Consider the following 11918-nt stretch of genomic DNA (forward strand, 5'->3'; position numbering starts at 1 on the left):
CTTGCACAATGATGATAACATGAGCTCATCTGCTTTTTGAAATCACATGACAAATTACTCCGGCAGTCTATGCAATTTGATTGTATAAGTTTAAACCTCCCGTCTGTTTTATTACTGGAAATTGTCTGCATGTTTTTGCAAAGCTTTACCTAATTTAAATCATTTTGTGGGATAATTTTCTCATGTCATTTACCACTTTGAAACTGAATTCTTTATCAAGTATGCACCATGATATGGAAGAACAAAAATAAACATAGATTTTTTCCTATGATGTGGCCAGAGACATAAGATTTTTAAAATTTAGCATTCATTTCCTTGTTATTAGTAAGATGACTTAGAAGTTCTCCTGTATCCATTAGAGTGTGTTAGAAAGGTATCGATGCAATAGGCAAATAACAGTTTTGGTCAACTGTGTCAAAGTCCAGTTGCCACTCACATCCAAGCTCAGTCACAGATTAACATTTGCTGCATTGTCCATCTTTCCTGACACTGGCCTAAGAAGGAAGGGATAGAATTAGCTTGGAGTCTTGCACTTGGAGAGTGCGGGAACTGTGGCTGGGAATCTGAGATTGGCCCTTGTTGGGTTTGAGGCAGTGGAGGGATTGACTGGAGGCTGAGAAACAAAGGAGGAACAAAGGCACAGGGAATTATTGGCCAGGAGGGTGCAGGAGAAATTATTGACCAGGAGAAAATGTCAGAAGAGGGTCTGCATGGACTGTGGGGGTAGAATGTGCGGGGTGAAAAACCACAGGATTTGGAGAGAAATTGCTGGGTCCTGGGGAATTGTGATCTGGGGGTACACTTTGAAGGTTGGGGGTTTGCCTGGAGATCATAGGGTATCAGGAAGCTTATTTTAGTCTGGCGGGAGTACCAAAGAATATAAGTAATGCTTAACTCCAGATCAGCATTATGGAATTAAGATTATGTGATGCTCAACCAAAGGACAATATTGTCCCAAGCATAAATTCTCTAAAAGGAGTAGAAGTTGTTGAGTAATGTTGTCACAAGCATCCCTTATGCAGAAATCACATTAGAGTTCCAAATGTAATTCGTAACAGGAAATGCCCGGTTCAGTTTACTCAGTGAAGTGGTCATTATCATGCTTCTCTCATGAAAAGATAGATATTGAAATGCATAATGCTTTAAATAAAAGAGTGTTAAGCAAATGAACTCCCAGGCAAATTAGTTCCTATTAACAAAATTTCTTAGTGGACATTTGTTGTTTAATTGATGAGAAGATGAAATCTCTTCTCCCAAATAATACATCAGAAATTAAAACAATATTTATATACTTGTGTTATTTTGCATTATAAAAGAGAAAAAGAAACATTGCATACTTTCATTTTTAAATTTTCTTTCTTGATCTTCCAGAGTAATATTTACAAGCATCTAGTTTTATGTGTATTTAGGTATGTGTATTTGAATAGAAACATGTAGAAGCATTTCTTTTTTTAATGTTCTCAGGATCCATGCCCATCTTTAGATATCCTGATAGGGTGTTGCTGGATCTTATTGGATTTATTAGGTGACACTGGAAGTAGAGGTAAGCTCACTCTGGAACATTTACGTAAGAACATAGATAAAAGCTAGAGTAGGCCTTTTTGGCCATTCATGCCAGTTTCATTACACAATAAGATTTTGCTGGCCTTTTATCTCAGTGCTACTTTCCTGCACGAACCTCATATCCTTTAATTCATTTACTCTGTGATGAATAATACTTCAGTAGTTTTGTTAGTTAGCAGCCTTCACCAGATCTTAATACAAAGGGTCTATTTAGGATTAGCATCTGGAAATTCATCATACAATGCTGATTGCTACTTACAAAATATTTATAGATAATGCAGTGAAGATGAAAACTTTGGAATTGCTTAAAAAGTAATTGAAGCCACAATGGAATCGGGTGGAATCCTGCAAAAATACTGGATATGGCCTTTTAGAGTGTTTCATAGCAGGTTTCCGATATTCACCGAAAATTGTCTTCATGTGTTCTTCAATCACCACCATATCCCTCATCACCCAATTATCCGTATTTATATGTCCTGCATTGAAAGGGCCTATCAGTCATTGAGTAAACAGGCCCAGCAGGCTAGTTCCTAGCCCAATGCAATTTTCTTTTCCAATCTTGTTTTTCTTGGCAGCAGAATTCTTCACATATTCATTTCATATGCAGGTTATTGTTTGAAATCTTGATATTTTAGGCTTTAGTTTATTGATACTAAATGCAATTTCCTTGGCTTATACTCATGGCCGACAGTTTAGATTTTGATCTTGAACTTATACATAGATCTCTTGCAAAAGCAGAAACCAGTTAAATTATATGACTTATATTGATGAACAGACCTTGCACTGAATCATGCAAGTGATAATCTTACTATTATTCAGCAGAGCAGAGTGGAGGCAATCCATTTAAAAAGCAGAAATGTCGACCACTGAAAAGCACTGGTTATCAGCAATCACCTAAGTAAGACCATTCTTTACTGAATCTCAGTTTTCTGACTTTATTTGGAAAAACCAATCTGATCATGCTGCAGTGCTGAATTTATTTTCCTTTTCTTGATCTGTTTTCCAATGTATGACATTTGCTCCAGGCAGCCAACCTCCAAATTAACTGATAAGTTGAAGAAAGTATCAGCTAAGAAGTATGATAAGCAGAGACAGCATATCTATTCTGGGTAGCCAATTGATAATATTTCTGCCCAACAGTTGTATTGCCAAAAGAAATCAGACAATATTCATTGGACAGAACATGTTGACTAATATTATATACTTACTTTATAAGATTGCACTCATAAACTTTATGATTACTTATACTCAGCAACAGGAAACTATCTTTGTGAGAACATAAGTTTGTCTCTTCATGTCACAACTTAAATGCTAAGAAAATGCAAGAAAATGGATTTTATTCTACAACTAATGACACCATACTTCATGTCAGAAACCATGAAGGAAATTTTAACCCATCAGAAAGAGGTGGGTTTAGGTTGGGTGAGATGTAAACGTTTAAAATACCTCAAATCTATATCCTACTCACTTTGAATGTGCCAACTCCAGGTCTAATGGAGGTTGGTGATGGCAACAGAACAGCTAATCAATGAAGCAGATCTTTCAACTATTTTAATGAGGTTGCAAGCCAGGAACTTCATCTCCATTTTAGATTTAATGATGTTAGACTTTTCTTCCCATGCTTTGGGAAGTTCAACAGTTAATGAGAAGCAAGATCAGGTGTGTGGAAGATATAAGTTCCAATTTAGCATTGTCAGGAGAAGAAAGAATGACCATTTTCAACAAAAAAGAACATAAATACTTTCCACTTGAATAGTACCAGCAAATAACAACTTTCCCAGTCCAGACTGCTTCCCACATGCTCATTTGTCTGATAGTGTTTGAGTGAGCTCTTGAATTCTATAGCATACTTATATCACTCAGATGTCGGATGGTGATGAGGAGGTGTACAGGAGTGAGATAGATTAGCTGGCTGAGTGGTGTCACAACAACAACCTCACACTCAGCGTCAGCAAGACAAAGGAACTGAAGGTGGACTTCAGGAAGAGGAAGTCAGGACCAGTCTCATTGAGGAGTCGGTAGTGGATAGGGTGAGCAGCTTCAAATTTCTGGGCATCAACATCTCAGGGGATCTATCCTGGGCCCAACACATTGATGCAATCACGAAGAAGACACACCAGCAGCTCTACCTCGTTAGGAATTTTGGCATGTCACCAAAGACTCTTACAAAGTTCTACAGATGTACGGTGGAGAGCATCCGACTGATTGCATCACATCTTGGTATGGAGCCTCCAACGCACAGGATTGCAAGAGGCTGCAGAGCGTTATAGGCAGCTCCATCGCAGACACAACCTTCCCCACTATCGAGGACATCTTCAAGAAACGGTGCCTCAAGAAGGCAGCATCTATTATTAAGGACCCTCACTGTCCGGGACATGCCCTCTTGTTACTACCATCAGGGAGGAGGTACAGGAGCCTGAAGACTCAAATTCAACAACTCAGGAACAGCTTCTTCCTCCGCCATCAGATTTCTGTACAATCCATGAACCTATGAACACTGCCTCATTATTCCTTCTTGTTTTGCACTATTTATTTATTTTTGTAATTTATAGATTTTATGTCTTTGCACTGTACTGCTGGCACAAAACAATACATTTCACATCATATGTCAGTGAAAATAAATGATTCTAAATTCTTTATTTATTGCGCGATTTTCTCACTAACTGTACATATATAAGGCATTTGTTTTAGTTTTGTGGGATCTCTTGATGTTTTCATATTTATTAACTGTTACTAGTATTCTTTCTTGGTTATTTTGTTGAATAATGTTAAGAAAGTGGTGATTTTGATTAAATGAATTTACTAAATTTTGAGCTTCAAATACCACAAGTTCACTGTATAAATTAAAAGAGATCATTCTTAGATTGTGGGTGTCACTGACAAGGGTAGCATTTATAGCCTATCTGTTATTACCCTGATAAAGAATGATTGCATGCCTTCTTCTTGAACCACTATGATCTGGTTGGTTTAGGCGCTCTCATAATACGCTACAAGGATTTCCAGGATTTTCACCTGGCAACCGTGTATTCTGCCTAAGTATCTAAATTCACAAAGATCATGCCTGGAATTTAGTATTCTGATTTAGGCATGATACAATATCTCAGTATCTCCCTTATTCACTCTCAGGTATTGGAAGTAGTCGGTAACTTAAACAAAGACATTTTATTAAGGAAAAAATCTTACAATGCTTGTTGGAATTTTTACCATGATTTTCTTCCAAAGAATCTGCCTCTGGAATTTGCTGCACTAGATGCTGAGAGAGCAGTTAGTTACATGACAATCCTTAAAGAGGTGATGGCATTTAAGAAGGCAGCATTTCAATCAAGTTCTATAAAGTAAACAATTATCAGACTCCAATAAAGTGAGCAACCTGCCAAATTCAATACCAGAAAACCCTGTGAAAACAAAATAAGTTCTGCACAATATCAACAGAAGGCTGAAGGCTGAATTTGTGAAGTTTTCAGGCTTGCTTTTATACATATATCCTGGAATTCACCATCATTCAGGGTGAGGATTTTCATTGAACTTCTTCCTCCTATTAGTTTCTACCATTGTTTGAAACAGGACTTCAGAGATTTGATTCTTTGCCCATAGGATCACTTAGCACTGCCTGCAATTGATTTCTTCTGCTGTTTAGATTGCAGACAGAAATATATTGTGGCTTCATCAAGTGTGCCTAATGTTACACTCATTGTTGAATCAAGGTTCAACATCTGGGTTGAAGGTGATGGAGGAATGAATAGTACAATGAACGATGAGATCCTTACATAATTCTACTACAGCTCATAATGCACTTTGTATATCCAGTGTTGATCAGTTAAATCTATTCCTGATTCACCTCACTTATTACAAAATTCGACGAGACTTAGTCTCTTCAAGTGATGTGAAATGATTGGTCCTATCAATGCCAATATGGATGGGTGCATTTTTAACAGATTAATATTGTGAGAGTAAGGTCAAGTTAGTTATCCCCTCACGCAGCCTGTTGCAGAGTCCTGATGCGAAACATCAGCAATTCCTTTCCCCCCACAGATGTTGCTCGACCCACTGATTTCCTCCAACATTTCATGTTTATTGCTCCAGATTCCAGCATCTGCAGTCTCTTATGTCTCCAACTTATCCACTCAGGTTGGTTCTATTGTCAGACACAGTTCAGCATCTACATCCTTCAGTCTTGACTAGTTTGGTGATGGTATTACCAAACTACTCACCAAAACTACATTATGTTTTCCTTCCTTTGATGATTCATCTAATTGGCATTCAAACAGAAGAGTACTGATTTATCAGCAGGCAGAGGGTAGGAGGGATTTTTCTTCAGTGGGATGTTTCCTTTAGCATGTGTAACCACAAGATATATTCAATATTGAGGATTCCCAGGGCTGCACAGGGACGACAATGTGTACCATTGTGCTCATCTCCAGTAGATTTGGGCTGCTATTGAGGCAGGATACAGTTATAGAATGAAGGAGGCTGTTTAGCACATTGAGTAAGCACCAGGAACAATCCAGCTAGTCCCACTCCCCCACCAAGATGACAATGAGAAAATTAGAAAGACTTGCATTTATATAGTGCTTCTAATATTCCCTCCTCGGCTTTCCAAAAGGGCTTTACAGTCAAAAAGTAATGGTGAATTGTAGTCACTGTTGTCACGTAGGAAATACTGTCGCCAATTTACCAGAGAAAGTCTTGGCATAGAGTATTGTAATAATAATCAAACGTTCAGTTTTTGAAATGTTGATTGAGGAATAAATATTAGTTCTGGACACTGAGGATAACTCCCTGCACTTTGTTGAAATAATGACTGGGTTAGCTCTTATGCTGAAGTTGGACAGGTTCATTTTACTCTGAGGGTCTACAATTACAATAGTGGTCTTGCCAATTTATTCAGCTATGCATTTGCAAACAGCCCACCAACCTTAACCTTAGAGACTAGGGTTGTTGACTGCGCGTCTTAACTGCCCCACGACTGACTCACCTTTTGGTAATTTGGACCTTTAGCATTCACCTTAGAGGACAGTTAAGGCCTCGGTCTCACATCACATTAACAAGATGACATTTCCAGCTCCCTCACTACTGGATTGGATTGTCAGCCTGATGTTTTATGCACAAGTCTTAAAGTGGTGTGGAATAGAATGGATTATTTTGCATCATATAAAATGGACACAATTGGACATAAATGTTAGCTAAAGAAATTGCAAAGCATAATTAATTTAGATCACCAGTACTATGTTACTGTCTCCTAGGTTATTGTCTGTGTATTGTATATCTGCTTGTTTTGTTATGGTATTATTATTTTCCATGCTTAATGTCTGTATCTTTGGTTTAAATGCTACTTGCTTCCTTGATTTCCATTATATTATAGGTTTGTACTAATATTTATTCTTGATTGGAGCTTCGGTCGAGTCTGTGTATGATTTTGCTCTCATGATTGGAAACAAAAGAAAAAATGATTTTCTTTCTAAGCTATATTCCAGAATTGTTTTAATCATAAAATATATTACATTCAATGATTTATCTAGTCGGACTAAATGTGATTTTTCAATACAACTTTTAAAGGCTCTGAATAATAGTGTAATTCGATAAAAATATATAATAAAGGACGTTTGCTTTGCTCCAGTGTTTCCGTTTTTCTCATTTGTTGTTTTATGGTAACATTGCGAATTACTATTATTTTGTGGTGGTACAAGCAGTTCCTAGCATCCCATCAATTACATTTTATGATAGATATTTTGATTTTTTTTATCAAGGTCATTTACCCATCAGCATTTAACTTGTTCTTTTGCAGAACTGAATGACAAAATATTGATGAGTAAACAATACATTAAAGTTTCAAACCCTACATCATAACATAAGGATTCAAAATTGCCAAGGTAACTATGATTCCTTAAAATGATTACTCTTCCATCTTCCTTTTTTTTAATCAGACTGCAGTGTCTCTAAGACTACTGTAGTGCATCATTTTTGACAGTACATCATATAGTAATGGCAGAAACTAAATTTGTTGGAACAAAGTTATTGTTTCATTAATCATGCATCAAAAGTGAGGACTGAAATTTCTCTATAACAACCGTGATCCACGCATATATACATTCATCTATTACTATTACTATTTGCCTAGAGGAGTTCAGGCAATTTTTAATGTGGGGTCTTAATCTCTGAGGCAAAATGCACCATTTCTGTCAATTTTGCAAAAAAATCTGATACTAGGTACCTTATCTAAAAATGTTGAACAATATTTGCCAGTTGCCCTCATTCATTAGCTGGGTAACTTTTCAATTGAATTTGTAAGACAAGGGGAAACTTATGTATGGTCACGAGAATTAAAACGATATATGAACACCCCAATTGTACTTGCTGACCAACAACCCTTTCCAGAAACTTCAATGGGATGAAATACAAGGCTGTGAGTACAACTACCAAATGACAATCTTGCATGTGTTTAGCACTGCAAAGTAAAACCAAACTTCTTTCCATAATCTATTTTTCCCTCAAGATATTGCAAAAACATTTAACCTCTGACTTTATTATTCATTTATGAGGTGTTTGTGATACTGGAAAAGCCAATATTTATTGCCCTTTGATAGTTTCTCTTGTGAATGTGGTTGTGACCTCACTTCTTGAATCACAGCTTTGCATGCAATGAAGACGTTTCCGAAGTGCAGTGGGTAGGGAGAAGTTTTGGTGAATAGCATCAATTGTCAATGATACATATTGCAACCATGGTGATTGTGAATGTTAGAATGGGTTAACAATTAAGCAGACTGCTTTGTTCTGGATGGTATCGAGTTCTTGACTTGCACACTTCTGGGAAAGTAGAGACTATTCCATTACACTCCCAACTGGTCTCATTAGATGGGGAAATGCATTGGGAGAGTTAGGAGGTGGACTCACTTACCACAGAAGTTTCTGACCTACTGTATTTCTATATCTAACGTAGATTTGATTTTGATCATTGGTGGGGTGTTCAGGAGTGACAATGCCATTGAGCATCAAGGAGGACTGTTAAAATCTCTCCTAACAGTGCTGGTAGAAGTAGGCACAAGCAATCTTGCCAAATCAAAGTTCTATCTCAGCACCAAGGACACTGGCGAGCAACCATGCTAAATAGGATAGATTCAGAACAGACCTAGCTCAGAACTAGGCATTAACTCACCAATAACCTTCTTCATGGTGCTCAACTTGAATTCTGTCAAGGTCATACAGCCCCAGAACTCACCGGAGCTTCAATCCACACATGAATTACAGAGGTGAGGTGTGTGTGACTTCCTCTTGACATCCTGGTAACATTTGATTAGGTGAGGCATCAACGAGCCCTGGTAAAACTGAAGTCGTCACATTATCACTGGAATCTGTCAAATTGGTGTCCTCGGTGCAACTATTTTCCACTGCACAACATTCAGCTCCATTCACAAATGCTCAGGACATGAAGTAGCCTATTTTTTTTACATTCATTAAGATCTGAACAATCTTCTAGCATGGACTGACATGGCACCCGACATTTGTAGCACACAAGTGCCAAGCAATGACTTATTTCAACCAGTGAGAACCTAACTACATACTGAACCCCCAACCTCTTGACATTCAATGGCATTCTTGTCACCAAATTCTCTCCCATCAACAGCTTTGGAATCACTATTAACCAGAAATTTACCCTGTCCAATACATTAATATGATAATAAAACAGAAAACACTGGAATACTCAGCTTCACAGGCAACATTTGCCAGAGAAAAACAAAATTAACCTCATTGGCTGCAAATTTTTCAGCATAAGTACTGTAAGCAGTGATCAAGTGATTCACCTCCTGACTTCCTCAGACACTCAATGCTACTATTAATAAAGATGCTTGCCTGGACGATTGCACCTCCAATGATACTCAAGAAATGGGATATCTAAGTAGTTAAGTATAGCAAATCCTCTCTAAGCACCACCCTGATCATTTTGAGCTATATACAATTGTATTGATCTTCCCAACATTTACTTATAGGAAATTTCAGCATATCCTGTACTAGAAGTTGGAAAGCAGCACTGAAAATTTAGCAATAGAGTGGCAAAGGTAATTTTTCCTTCCACATTATTCTTGCCCTGGTCTTCAGCCATTGACACAGTTGACTACTCTCATCTCCTGCAATTCCTTTCCCCACTTTCCATTTGGATGGGGCCAGTGATGTTCTTAGATTGCTGTGATGGCCTGAAAGCCCTATGAACACCAGTATTTAGAGCTATATTGACAGCATTCTGAGGATGCATAACAGTAAGCTGACACTGGAGGAGGTACCCAAGCACACATGATGGTATTCTGGTATTCTGGTCTTACTGACTTTTCTGATTGTCTTTCTCCTGCTTGGGCTGCAATGGAAACTGAGACTTAGCCATCATACTCTGCATTTTTCAAACTGAAAAGCTGAAAAACTGCAGATGTTGGAAAACTGAAATAAAAACAGAAAATGTTGTAGGTACTCAACAGGCCAGCCATTATCAGTGGAGAGAGAAATAGGGGATAAGTTCTAACAAAGGGTCATTAACCTGAAATATTAATGTTTCTCTCTCCACAGATGCTGCCTGACCTGATGAGTACTTCCAGTACTTTCTGTTTTTATTCCATGCTCAACAGGATGGGCTTCAAGTTGTTGTTGAATACCCGGTACAAGACTGGTGCTCCATGCTGCCTCACCTTGTGGGCTGTCCTTCAGGCACACCTATCAGCCTTCTTTTGTAGGCAGGCTTCATTAAAATCATCCTTTGCTTCACTGGCACCAGAACTCATACGACCTTTCCTAAACAGCTTAAAATTGCATTTTCCCATTGTCCTGCCTGCAGACCATGCATGGTCAATATCTCACTATAAGCAGAACCCACCACTACGCTAAGTTACACGCACTTTGTATGCATGAACATGGTGGCTGGACTCCAAGGGTGACTCATGGACTGCCTTCATCTATACTCTCCTCTGCACCATGTGGCCAGATTGCAGTTTTATTCTGTCTAAAGAAGAAAGGCACAGTGGGAATGTTGTGATAAAGGGGGCAGTACCAGCTGCAGCGTGGAACTCAGAAGAGATTGTGGAAGACAGGGAGGAGGGAGGTGAGAAGGAGAATTAGACAAGAGGATATTGTCACTTCCAATGTTTCATTCTGCCAGTGGCCACAATCTCAGTTACTCTCAGCCTCTTCAATGATGGCAAGCACTTGATACCAAAGGTTTTGCAGGCATCCTTCTCACTCAGCAGTTAGCAACGGTTACTCACTTTCATGTGCCCATATACCATTGTGTTCTGCAAAAGAGAGTATATGTATAGTGTTTGGGTGACATGTCTGGTACGATTGGGCACCTGGCAGGGCTGGCAGGCTGTGAGGTACGGCTGTGAGGCTTACAACAGTATTACATGTGTGACGATATTAGGCAGAAGTCCTGACTGATAGAGGCTGTTGTTAGTTGAAAGATGGGGGTGCAGTGCATTGACCAGGCTGATGATGCAATTGGTAGGATATAACATTGAGGATACATTTACTCTCCTTGGCCACTCATTTGAGTTCCTTGAGGTTTTTACAGCTGCAAAAGCAAGTTCTCAAGGTTTGTCCTGAAATCAACACAACAATTTCCTCCCTTTGTCTTTGCAGTTTGTGATTGGAGGGTCTTCTGCCCCTTAGCTGATACAGGATCTGCGTTATCATCTCCTTTGCTTCCCCTCCACCAAAGCCTCTGGTGCATCGTTTGAGTAATGTGGATCTCTGTCCATTGTGTCACCCTTCAATATCTTTTAGGTCAAAATGAGTTCCAGAACCCTTGCCATCACCTACTGCAGCCACAGTTCACCTGTCTTTAAGACTTTCAGTCTAGTTTTAGCTGCAGGTTTGCTTTAAGTAGTGGTAGCCAATCACGATGATGGCCTCTGCTGATTGAAAATGCAATTAGCCCTGGTCACACAATGCAATGATGCGAATGAGCAGACAGCACAAAATTGGTATGTAAGTAAGATACTTAAGAGCAAGAAAAATAGAAGGCCATTTCACCCCTCATACCTGCTTTGCCATTCAATAAAATTGTTTACTTCAGTGGGACTCTCCTGAACCGATCCCATAGCCTTTGATTTCCTAAATATGTAAAAATATAAGAATTTAAAAACTTATCTATCAAAAGTCAAGTTGAAGGCTTATGTGATTCCGTGCCATTGCTGGTGTTAGCAAGGCAGGAATGTTTCTGACCCCAATCTGAGGTTTTTATCATCCATTGAAACAAAGTGAACTCAGTGCAGATTAGTAAAACTCCATTGTGTTTCATGTTCATCACTTGATAGATTAGAATAAAATATGTTTCTATTTGCAACACTGCAGACACATGATTGCAAGATCATCAA

The sequence above is a fragment of the Pristis pectinata genome, chromosome 1 (genome assembly GCF_009764475.1).
Source record: "Pristis pectinata isolate sPriPec2 chromosome 1, sPriPec2.1.pri, whole genome shotgun sequence".
NCBI lineage: Eukaryota > Metazoa > Chordata > Chondrichthyes > Rhinopristiformes > Pristidae > Pristis > Pristis pectinata.